Raw genomic sequence first — 12,700 nt, 5'->3', positions numbered from 1 at the left:
AAAACAGTGTACTCAAAAAATAAAATAAATACATCACTGCAGTAATAATATCCCTTAATTAGCCCCTATGGTAATAATATTCGCCATCCTAGCCCCCGTGTGTCTCATTCCTGGCGTCAGTCATATGTTCTCCCATCCTGCCCTAATGAGTATCCATCCTGCCCCATATGATCTCCCCATCCTGCCCCATCTGTCTCCATCGTATCCATCCTGCCCCATGATCCTGCCCCATCTGTCTCCAATCCTGCCTCCAGTGTCTCCAATCATGCCCGTATCACCATTCTGCCCCGTCTCCATTCATGCCCCCATTTCTGCAATCATGCCCCCTGTGTCTCAATTCTGCCCCATCTGTTTCCAATCCTGCCCCCATCTGTCTCCAGTCATGCCGCCATGTCTGTCATCCTGCCCCCTGTGTCTCCAATCATGCCCCTATGTTCAGCCATCTGCCCCGTGTCCAGCTTTCTGCCCCCGTGTCCAGCTTTCTGCCCCCGTGTCCAGCTTTCTGCCCCAGTGTCCAGCTTTCTGCCCCCGTGTCCAGCTTTCTGCCCCCGTGTCCAGCTTTCTGCATCAGTGTCCAGCTTTCTGCCCCAATGTCCAGCTTTCTGCCCCTGTGTCCAGCTTTCTGCCCATGTCCAGCTTTCTGCCCCTGTGTGCAGCATTCTGCCCCAGTGTCCAGCTTTCTGCCCCTGTGTCCAGCTTTCTGCCCCTGTGTGCAGCTTTCTGCCCCCCCTGTGTCCAGCTTTCTGCCCCCCCTGTGTCTCAATTCTGCCCCATCTGTTTCCAATCCTGCCCCCATCTGTCTCCAGTCATGCCGCCATGTCTGTCATCCTGCCCCCTGTGTCTCCAATCATGCCCCTATGTTCAGCAATCTGCCCCCGTGTCCAGCTTTCTGCCCCCGTGTCCAGCTTTCTGCCCCCGTGTCCAGCTTTCTGCCCCAGTGTCCAGCTTTCTGCCCCAGTGTCCAGCTTTCTGCATCAGTGTCCAGCTTTCTGCCCCAATGTCCAGCTTTCTGCCCCTGTGTCCAGCTTTCTGCCCATGTCCAGCTTTCTGCCCCTGTGTGCAGCATTCTGCCCCAGTGTCCAGCTTTCTGCCCCTGTGTCCAGCTTTCTGCCCCTGTGTCCAGCTTTCTGCCCCTGTGTGCAGCTTTCTGCCCCCCGTGTCCAGCTTTCTGCCCCCCCTGTGTCCAGCTCTCTGCCCCCCCCTGTGTCCAGCTTTCTGCCCCCCTGTGTCCAGCTTTCTGCCCCCCCTGTGTCCAGCTTACTGCCCCCCCCCCTGTGTCCAGCTTTCTGCCCCCCTGTGTCCAGCTTTCTGCCCCCCCTGTGTCCAGCTTTCTGCCCCGGGCCCCCCGGATCGCCGCTCTCAATAAAAAAATAAAAAAAACAAGTTCTGCTTACCTACCGCGCTCCTGCTCTCTCCACACAGCTGAAGCGTGCACTCGCCGGCGACTGACAATGACGTCAGACGCCGGCGACATGCACGCTGCGGCTGACGTCAGCTGCCAGCCTCAGATTGGCTGGCGGCTGTTAACTATTGACGTGCGGGCGCGGGCCTGCACGTCAATAGCGTTAAACAGCTGCAGCCTGCAGTGCCGGCCACGGCCCGGTGACCCACCCCCGCATTGTGCCACCTGGGGCGGCCCGCCCCCCCGCCCCCCCCTTCCTACGCCACTGTTCACACCTTACCTGATTCTTTTGACTCGTTCTCTCCGTATGCATGGGACTGGAGAGGAGAAGCAGCTCTAGTCAATGATACAATACTCAAGTTCTGGCTAGAAAATAACACATAATAGGATAAATAGCATGCCATTTTTTTCCTGTCACTCCTAAAAGGCCGTAAGACAGAAGCTGTGATCTCACACCATCTTTCACTATCTCCTGGAAGGCAGATATTAAATGAAATCCATTCAGCCAGTAAGAAAAAAAAATGAGAACGCAAAGACGATAAGCGCTAGCTATCTAACCGCTTCATATACCCAATTAAGCCCTTTCGTGTCCGAGATGATTAACCTTTACAACCACTTTTCCACAAATACCCTATGCAGTGATGCTGAATAAAAATTGTTAAAAATGTCCAAAAGATTTCTGGCCAATGAAACAGATTTCAGTCAGCTGGGAATGACATTGTATACACTCAAATTGTAGCATGAACAATTGGTACCAGGTCCTAGCCCCACATACAGGTGCATCTCACAAAATTAGAATATCATCAAAAAGTTAATTTATTTCAGTTCTTCAATACAAAAAGTGAAACTCATATATTATACAGAGTCATTACAATCAGAGTGATCTATTTCAAGTGTTTATTTCTGTTAATGTTGATGATTATGGCTTACAGCCAATGAAAACCCCAAAGTCATTATCTCAGTAAATTACAATACTTTATAACACCAGCTTGAAAAAATGATTTTAAAATCCGAAATGTTGGCCTACTGAAATGTATGTTCAGTTAATGCACTCAATACTTGGTCGGGGCTCCTTTGGCATCCATTGCTGCATCAATACGACATGGCATGGATGCGATCAGCTTGTGGCACTGCTGAGGTGTTATGGAAGCCCAGGTTGCTTTGATAGCAGCCTTCAGCTCATCTGCATTGTTGGGTCTGGTGTCTCTCATCTTCCTCTTGGGGATTCTCTATGGGGTTAAGGTCAGGAGTTTGATGGCCAATCAAGCACACTGATACTCTTGTTTTTAAACTAGGTACTGGTGCTTTTTTCAGTGTGGACAGGTGCCAAGTTTTGCTGGAGAATGAAATTTCCATCTCCAAAAAGCTTGTCGGCAGAGGAAAGCATGAAGTGCTGTAAAATTTCCTGGTAGACGGCTGTTCTGACTTTGGTCTTGATAAAACACAGTGAACCTACACCAGCAGATGACATGGCTCCCCAAACCATCACTGATTGTGGAAACTTCACACTAGACCTCAAGCAGCTTGGACTGTCTGTCTCTCCACTCTTCCTCCAGACTCTAGGACCTTGATTTCCAAGGTCTAGTGTGAAGTTTCCACAATCAGTGATGGTTTGGGGAGCCATGTCATCTGCTGGTGTAGGTCCACTGTGATTTATCAAGACCAAAGTCAGAGCAGCTGTCTACTAGGAAATTTGGCAAAAATGTCTACATTTCTGTTTTTTTCAGTCAAGATGGGGTGCAGAGTGTACATCAGTGTGAAAAAAAATTGAACTTTTTTTTATTTACCAAATGGCTGCAATGAAACAAAGAGTGAAAAATGTAAAGGGGTCTGAATACTTTCCGAATCCATTGTATATGAATAATTGTTGGTGCACAATCACGTGCCATGGATCAATAGCCGTCCCTTGTGCCATTTTGTATTGCTGCTGTGAGGAATCACATACTCTTCTAGGAGCAATTATTCTGGGGGAGAATACTTATGTAACATAGAATACATCGGGACATGGTTCTGTTTCTCTTCTCACTGATTCTTCTGATATGTTCCCCTTCACATCAGGACAACTCTAATATTTGGTGCCAATGAGGCTCAGCCCCTTAGGTAGAAGTTGTATAGGCTGCTAATGTGAAGTCTAAGGACTAGTGTTGAGCGATACCGTCCGATACTTGAAAGTATCGGTATCGGAATGTATCGGCCGACCGATACCGGCAAAGTATCGGATCCAATCCGATACCGATACCCGATACCAATACAAGTCAATGGGACTCATGTATCGGACGGTATCCCTGATGGTTCCCAGGGTCTGAAGGAGAGGAAACTCTCCTTCAGGCCCTGGGAACCATATTAATGTGTAAAATAAAGAATTAAAATAAAAAATATTGCTATACTCACCTCTCCGACGCAGCCTGCACCTTACCGAGGGAACCGGCAGCGTTGTTTGCTTAAAATTCGCGCGTTTACTTCCTTACGTGAAGTCCCAGCTTGTGATTGGTCGCGTGCCGCCCATGTGGCCGCGACGCGACCAATCACAGCAAGCCGTGACGTAATTTCAGGTCCTTCAGGATTTTAAAATTACGTTCCGGCTTGGTGATTTTAAAATGCGCGCTTGTCCTGCCTCCCGTGACGTCACGGCTTGTGATTGGTCGCGTCGCCCATGTGACCGCGACGCGACCAATCACAAAGCCGGAACGTAATTTTAAAATCCTGAAGGACCTGAAATTACGTCACGGCTTGCTGTGATTGGTCGTGTCGCGGCCACATGGGCGGCACGCGACCAATCACAAGCCGGGACTTCAAGTAAGGAAGTAAACGCGCAAATTTTAAGCAAACAACGCTGCCGGTTCCCTCGGTGAGGTCCAGGCTGCGTCGGAGAAGTGAGTATAGCAATATTTTTTATTTTAATTCTTTATTTTACACATTAATGTTGTTTCGATACCGATACCCGATACCACAAAAATATCGGATCTCGGTATCGGAATTCCGATACAGCAAATATCGGCCGATACCCGATACTTGCGGTATCGGAATGCTCAACACTACTAAGGACATAATTGGCAAATCTGAAATAAAATGCATCTGCTCACCCATTTCGGAGAGCTGTTTTCAAAGCCAAGGATGGATGTAGAAGGGAAGACAGAATCAGTGTCCCAACATACACTCACTGGCCACTTTATTAGGTACACCTGTCCAACTTCTTGTTAACACTTAATTTCTAATCAGCCAATCACATGGCGGCAACTCAGTGCATTTAGGCATGTAGACATGGTCAAGACAATCTCCTGCAGTTCAAACCGAGCATCAGTATGGGGAAGAAAGGTGATTTGAGTGCCTTTGAACGTGGCATGGTTGTTGGTGCCAGAAGGGCTGGTCTGAGTATTTCAGAAACTGCTGATCTACTGGGATTTTCACGCACAACCATCTCTAGGGTTTACAGAGAATGGTCCGAAAAAGAAAAAAAATCCAGTGAGCGGCAGTTCTGTGGGCGGAAATGCCTTGTTGATGCCAGAGGTCAGAGGAGAATGGGCAGACTGGTTCGAGCTGATAGAAAGGCAACAGTGACTCAAATCGCCACCCGTTACAACCAAGGTAGGCCTAAGAGCATCTCTGAACGCACAGTGCGTCGAACTTTGAGGCAGATGGGCTACAGCAGCAGAAGACCACACCGGGTACCACTCCTTTCAGCTAAGAACAGGAAACTGAGGCTACAATTTGTACAAGCTCATCGAAATTGGACAGTAGAAGATTGGAAAAACGTTGCTTGGTCTGATGAGTCTCGATTTCTGCTGCGACATTCGGATGGTAGGGTCAGAATTTGGCGTAAACAACATGAAAGCATGGATCCATCCTGCCTTGTATGGAGCATCTTTGGGATGTGCAGCCGACAAATCTGCGGCAACTGTGTGATGCCATCATGTCAATATGGACCAAAATCTCTGAGGAATGCTTCCAGCACCTTGTTGAATCTATGCCACGAAGAATTGAGGCAGTTCTGAAGGCAAAAGGGGGTCCAACCCGTTACTAGCATGGTGTACCTAATAAAGTGGCCGGTGAGTGTATATTAAACATCCAAGCTTTTTTTCTTCATATTAATAACATAGAGCAGATTGATTCTGCGAACAGTAGTAGTATTGCTGGCTATGACTAAGAGTCAGAAGGACTGTAACATGTTGGAAATACTGCTACTGTTTGCAGATTAAATCTGTTCCATGTTTCTAATATGAAGAAATCAAGCTTGATTGTCTAATATTTGTTTTTATATGAGCTCTGTTTCCACTTCTATATTCAACTAAGGACCTGAATCATCTAATTATTCATCCAATTAAGAAAGGGGCTGGAAAATGGGGCATGCCTGAAAGCACTGGAGAACGAAAGCTCAAACCCTTGTGGTTGATTAGTAATCTAGTTGTTGCCTGTATGGTCTCTCCTTAGGCTATGTTCACACGTGGTGTTTTTGCTGCATTTTTTAATGCAAATTTTCAGTTGCGTTTTATAGTAATAGCAAAGTCTATGAGATTTCAGAAATCTCATGTGCAACGCCTGTTTTTTTTTTTGTCCTCAGTATTTTGTGCTTTGCATGTTTTTTTTGCACAGTAGAGCATATTACTTCTTTCAGCGTTTTTCACCCATTGAAAGTAATGGGTAGTGAAAAACACTTATGAAGTAAAATATGACTTTTTTTGTCACTAAACTTTATCAGCATGCACAAGAGACCATTTTAGCATGACAAAAACACAGCCACATGTGGACATTCCATTATAGCAGTTAATCTCAGCCCCATGTAAGTCATTGCAGGCACTTTTTTGCAAAGGGCATCTCTCCCTCTTCAGAAGTGGACCGACCTTCCCAGAAACCCACAGAAACATTGAAAATTCACACATGTGTTTGTGAGGTAGGCATTATGGATGGGAATGAAAAAGTAAGCTTTACAGAGTACACTGATGCCATATATTGTAGGAATAACCTTCTATTAAGGGTACGTGCCCACGATCATGAGTAGCAGCATTTTGGATGCAGTGCACTCGCGCTGTATTTAAAAACAATGCGTTGCACAGTACAAGCACAGTGGATAGGATTTATAGAAATCCCATGCTCACTGTGCTTCTATTTGATGCTGCGTAAAATCACCCGTGATTCAGGTTTATGAGCTGTAGCATGACAATTTCTGTTGTGGAGATGTGGCACCCCAGAAGTCCGGTTGCCACAGTGGCATTGCCTCCCTCACAGGGGTTGGTGTCATGCCTGGAAGCAAGAAGGGATTCCCTTAGCAGGTACGCTGGCATACAACACCTTTCCTGACTCCAGACCAGAAGGGGGAACTGTAAACTCGGTTTCAGGGTAGCTTCCCTATAAGTTCTGGCCTGGAGGCGGTGTTAGGGAGTGCAGTGTGAGAGAGTGAAAGGAGAAGAAGCATGTGAGGAGAGCCTGGGAGTGGAACTGCGACTGAGCTCACCCCAGGATTGAGCGCAACAGAGTGGGCACCGGAGTCCGTGGTTGTGTGGGAACTACATACCCTGCAGCCAAATCCGGAGGATAGGAGATTGCAGGTCTCCTGGCCACAACTGACAAATGAAGGCACAGCTGCATACCAGAGCCCAGAGTCACCACGAGGGAGTGACACCTGGAAAAGGCTCAAGCTGCCTGCCATGCGGGTAGCGTTTCACTAAGTGGACAGACTGAGAGAGGGACTTGAGGAGAACTAAAAGCATCAGGAACCCAGAGAGCAGCACAGTGGGGAGGCTTCCAACCCCACCTGGCTAGGGGAATTCTGAACTGCTTCCAGGCTGCCGGGATCTCTTATACCACCTGTTACCTGTGCTCCAGACTGCACCTACAATTAAAGGAAAATAAACTACAGTCCACAACTAGTGGTGAACGATACCGTCCGATACTTGAAAGTATCGGTATCGGAAAGTATCGGCCGATACCGGCAAAGTATCGGATCTGATCCGATACCGATACCCGATACCAATACAAGTCAATGGGACTCAAGTATCGGAAGGTATCCCTGATGGTTCCCAGGGTCTGAAGGAGAGGAAACTCTCCTTCAGGCACTGGGATCCATATTAATGTGTAAAATAAAGAATTAAAATAAAAAATATTGATATACTCACCTCTCCGACGCAGCCTGGACCTTACCGCTGTGAACCGGCAGCCTTCTTTGCTTAAAATGAGTGCGTTCAGCACCTTCCATGACGTCACGGCTTCTGATTGGTCGCGTGCCGCTCATGTGACCACCACGCGACCAATCAGAAGCCGTGACGTCATCCCTCAGGTCCTAAATTCCTAGAAGGGAATTTAGGACCTGAGGGATGACGTCGCGGCTTGTGATTGGTCGCGTGGCGGTCACATGAGCGGCACGCGACCAATCAGAAGCCGTGACATCATGGAAGGTGCTGAACGCGCTCATTTTAAACAAAGAAGGCTGCCGGTTACCAGCGGTGATGTCCAGGGGCCTCCGGACAGGTGAGTATATCAATATTTTTTATTTTAATTCTTTATTTTACACATTCATATGGATCCCAGGGCCTGAAGGAGAGTTTCCTCTCCTTCAGACCCTGGGAACCATACACTGGAAACTTCCGATTCCGATTCCCGATACCACAAAAGTATCGGATCTCGGTATCGGAATTCCGATACCGCAAGTATCGGCCGATACCCGATACTTGCGGTATCGGAATGCTCAACACTATCCACAACCCCTCATAGACTGTTCTGGTAGCCCTGGGCCCTGCTCCACCTGTGGGGGAACCAAACCATCTCAGCTGCAACACCACCTGCCCCAGCGGTCCCCTTAAGCAGCATCGTCCATCTCTAGACGAACACCACAGGTGGCGTCACAAATAATCCCCTACAAACATTTCCCTCATCCTTTTTATTGCACGCCCAGGGATACAGACCAGGTTACTGCTGCCGTGACCACCCCTTTAAGAGCTGCCCGAGCCGGGTCCAAGTACCCCACAGCCCTAGCGAGTGTTGCAGATACTCCAGTCTCTGCAACAGAAATTACATCACTAGAATGCATTGGATGCGGTAAATCCGCATGGTTCAGTGAACACATGCAGATTTACCTGCATGATTAGAACGCAGTGAAAATAGGATGAGTCCAAAGCGATGCTACTTCCTGATCGTGGGAACATAACCTAAGGCCAGAATACACTAAATGTATGAAAAATCGTTCGGAGTCTCCCTGCCGAGAGTCACACCAGTGTAATGCGAATGTCATGTGAGTACAATCTGATTTCTCACACCTAGTTGTAACGCCGGTGGGTTTGTACCTTGTTTCTTCGGTGTTACTCTGCATGTCTCTGCTTTAACCCTTTGCTCCTCTCCCCCTAACTAGCAGGAATATTGTTGTCTGTTACCTGTATGGATGCTGCTCAGTTCCCTACTCCACTGCATAGCTGTACATGTGTTGTGATGTCTTTGCTCTGCTGCATGACCACCACATGTGCAGTCCCTGGCTGCCACTGTGAAAGCTATGCGCAGGTTGCAAGGTCCTCTGCAGCTGGTGCATGACTGTCCACGTGTGTCCAAGCTTGCAGCCACTGCCAGGTGCCCTAAACCTCAGTTCCTGTGCTGACTGTGCTTTAATGGTTTCTGTTTGTGCTTAGGGTGCGCCCGGCCACACCTACTCTGCTTTTATTGGGGTTGGTGTGTGCACCGGAGTTGCTTTCCCAGCCTATTGCTGAGGGGCAGCTCCTATATAAACTCCCTCTTTCCTGTTGGGCATTGCCAGAGCTTTGCATTAAGTTTCTGAGTCTTGCCATGTGTGTTTGGTGTTCAGCTCCTGTTCTGCCTACGTTCGGTTCTAGGAAAGCTGATGCCTGTTCTTTCACCTGCTCTGAGGGCTGAATACCCAGATCCGTTTCTGTTTGTGTCCTGTTTTTCCATCTGCTCTGGGGGCTGAGTACCCAGATTCGCCTTTCCTGGAGGCTGCGCATACAGGCCCCTTTCTGTCGCGTATTGTGTTCCCACCTCCCTGAGGGCTGCATTCTCAGGCCTGAACCCTTCATCCTGCATCCATTCCTGTACCTGACCCTGTCTGAACTGTGTCCTCTGTTTTATGTTCCTGAAGTCCCTCTGAGTCAGGAACCCTGTACCCAGTGACTGTGAACTAACCTGGGGTCATCTTTTAAAGATGGAGTCTGGTGTTTTTGCTGAGCATTTACTATGCTGTGCTCAGCCTGCTATGCGGTGCTAAATCCATTCGGCCCTGAACCAACCCGGCGGTGTTTGCACCACCTCGCTTGAGTTCCTTCTTAGGTCTGATGCACGGAGCCTGACGACCGTAGTTTGGAACCTGACGGCCGCTGTCTGGTGCCTGGAGCCCAACCACCGCTGCCTGGTCTTGTGCCATCTGTGTCTTAGCTGTTGACCAGAGCTGTCATGCCAGTGTTCCTGGTCCTGTGCCATCCGTGTCCCAACCGATGACCTGGGCTGCCATGCCTCTGTCCCAGAGGTCTTTCTGGTGTCCCTGATGTCCTTATGTAACCGATGACCTGGGCTGCCACGCCTGTGTCCCAGATGTCTTTCCTGTGTCCTGATGTCCTGATGTTCAGCCTGTCTCCTGATGTACTGATGTCCAGCCTGTGTTCTGATGTCCTGATGTCCAGCCTGTGTCCTGATGTCCAGCTTGTGTCCCGATATTCCGCTGGTTCCCTGTGATGTGATGGCGTCTGTCCTGGGTCAGTGTCTGATGTTCTCCTGCTGAGCCTGTGCTATGCCTGAGGCCTGAGTGAGAGGCTGTCCTAGTATGACCGTGCCAGATGACCCTGGAATGCATCAACCCATGATGCCCTTGCCATCATCTGAAGTCTGTCCGAGGTCGGTGTCTGATGTTCGCCTGCTGATCCAGTGCTATGCTTGAGGCCTGAGAGAAAGGCCATCCTAGTATGCCCGTGCCAGATAACCTTGGACTGCATCAGCCCGTGATCTCCTCCTAACTTCGACTGTATTCTTGAGACGTGTTCCCTTCCTTGATGTGTGGAATCGGAAGCCTGGCATCGTTATGTTCTGTTTATGTACTGTGATTTCGTTTAAGCAAACTTTGTTTCTTCATACCTGAAGTTGTGCAGCGTTATCTAGTTTTGCATGCCACCATCTTGTCCACAAGCTCAGCTGCCACAGACCCTGCTCGCTGCCCTTCCCTAGTCTGGGTAGGTCCAGGTCCCCTTCTGTGGTTCGGTGGGTCCACATTCCATTCCCACCTGGGACGCTCGCCCCACGTCGTCATGGTCTGGCGACGTGGAGGTGTAGCGCCCCCCACTGCCGCAGGGCCGAGGGGTACCCGGTACCGGACCTCTGAGTCTCTGCTCTGGGGTTGTCACGGTGGCTAGACCCGGTCCGTGACCCTGCTGAGGGGCGTACAGTAATAGATGTGGATGGGTGGTGGTGATGCTGTAGTAGTGCGGTGCAGTAAATAACGAGGACACCAGGTTGCAGTCTCTTTACCTATTTACTGAAGATCTCTGGGTCCGCAGTCCGGAGTCCAGATAGCTAGGCTGCGCAAGTCCGGCCGGTCCAATGGCACCTCCAGAGTTCTCTTCACAGGTGGAAATCTGTGCCTTCCTTCTAGCGCTATGTGTTGCGGTCCTTCCCTGCTGTGCTTACGGAAAGTCCCCACAACTGTTGTGTCCGTTTCTTAAGTTCCCTCACAACTCAATTAGATGATGTTCTGCTAATTCTCCGTCCCTCCCTGATGTTACGGTTAGAACGGCACCCGTTTGACGGGTAGGCTCGGAGCTCTTCCGGGACCCTAGAGTCGCCCCTCTCCACAAGTTGCCCCCCAAGACTGCATAGGTGATTTAGGTGAGACAGCCCGCCTTAGACTGACTGTCCTGCCGCTGTTTAGAGTATTGCTTGAAGCTGAATATTGTAATACTCCCTCGGCATTCCGGCCGCCGGTTGTGCGCCTCAGTAGAATGTTGCCTCGATCTTACAGCACGACCCCTACTGGTATTCTCCTTGTTGCTTTGATCTCATTTCTCACTCAGCACAATCTATCTCGCTTCTAATCCCTTCTTGGGCACCGCCGCTATACTCAGCAGGCACGGTCCCGTTGCGTTCTCTCTAGTTGCCAAGCCTCTGTCAGGATCCCACCCCTGACAGAGACCCTACCGAATCTTCTCCTGCAACACCCTCTGCCACAAGGTGTTGCCTGGTTCCAACCCAGTCAGCTTTCTGTCTAACTTCCTGCCTGACCCCCAGTTTTACCAGTGTGTGAGGAGTGGCCTAATGAATAGAACCCTTAGCTCCCCCTGGAGGCCCGGTGGTGAAATGTATTGGTGTCTGTGATACCTGATCAGATGAACTCCTTCAGTGCCATCAGACGTACCATAGCTCCCCTTAGTGGCGGAGCCACAGTACTGCAACGACCAGGACTCTGGGGCGCTGCACTCCCCCCTGGTTAAATCCAGTACTCCGGGACTGGGAAGAAAACAACAATACAAGTTAGCAAAAAGACATACAATTTTGTTGAGTGCAATAACAATAAGTATATTTGAACAGAGCTTCCCTTTATGGGAGGTGAGGACACTTGAACGTTACAAACATAGTTAAATATCATAGCAACATGCTATAAATAACTTCTCTTACCCAACCGGGTATTCTACTTAGTACAAATTCTTGAACAATAATTTAACATTGCCTTTAAGGACGTACACTCTGAATCCGCTAAAGACCTTCTTATAATCACATTATAAGGCAATTTAACTTTTACATTCTCCTTCTTTAAATCTGCAGGACCGCCTGTCCTAACGGCACCAGACCTACTGCCTCTCCTTTCTTACAGGACCGCTCCTTTCAGCCCGAGCCTTCTGTCTTTTCAACTACCATACATAGTATAGAACATAACATTACTTTCAGTTTAAGAGCACTGAGCCATCTCTATATGGCTCCTAGGAGGACTCAGGGTTCACCTTCTGTCCTCGTTGTCTATCAACATTATCAAACATTTTCTATATAACATTAAACCTTCTCATTATTTTCTTACTAACATGTATGCTGGACACTACGTCTACCCCTATGGGCCCACTGCATCCTTCTTCTAGCTTTCACTTTCTTTCAGGGAACATTATCAGCATTTCTTTACAATTAACTAGTTGGATACATATAACTTTCTCATGCAAACATTATCATCACTTTCTTTTTATCAAGACATTATTGCTATCTCTCAGTCTCAAAGCAATACCATTCTTTAAGTGCAACACATGAACATCCCCTTTAAGAGGGGACCAAGTCTCTATGAGGTAGCATATCTTCTCAAGCTACCAGTCCATACTCAACAAAGGTTCCAGTGTG

Source organism: Ranitomeya variabilis, chromosome 6 (assembly GCF_051348905.1).
Source record: "Ranitomeya variabilis isolate aRanVar5 chromosome 6, aRanVar5.hap1, whole genome shotgun sequence".
NCBI classification, from domain to species: domain Eukaryota; kingdom Metazoa; phylum Chordata; class Amphibia; order Anura; family Dendrobatidae; genus Ranitomeya; species Ranitomeya variabilis.
The sequence above is the reverse complement of the archived record's forward strand: the minus strand, read 5'-3'. Positions refer to the sequence as shown.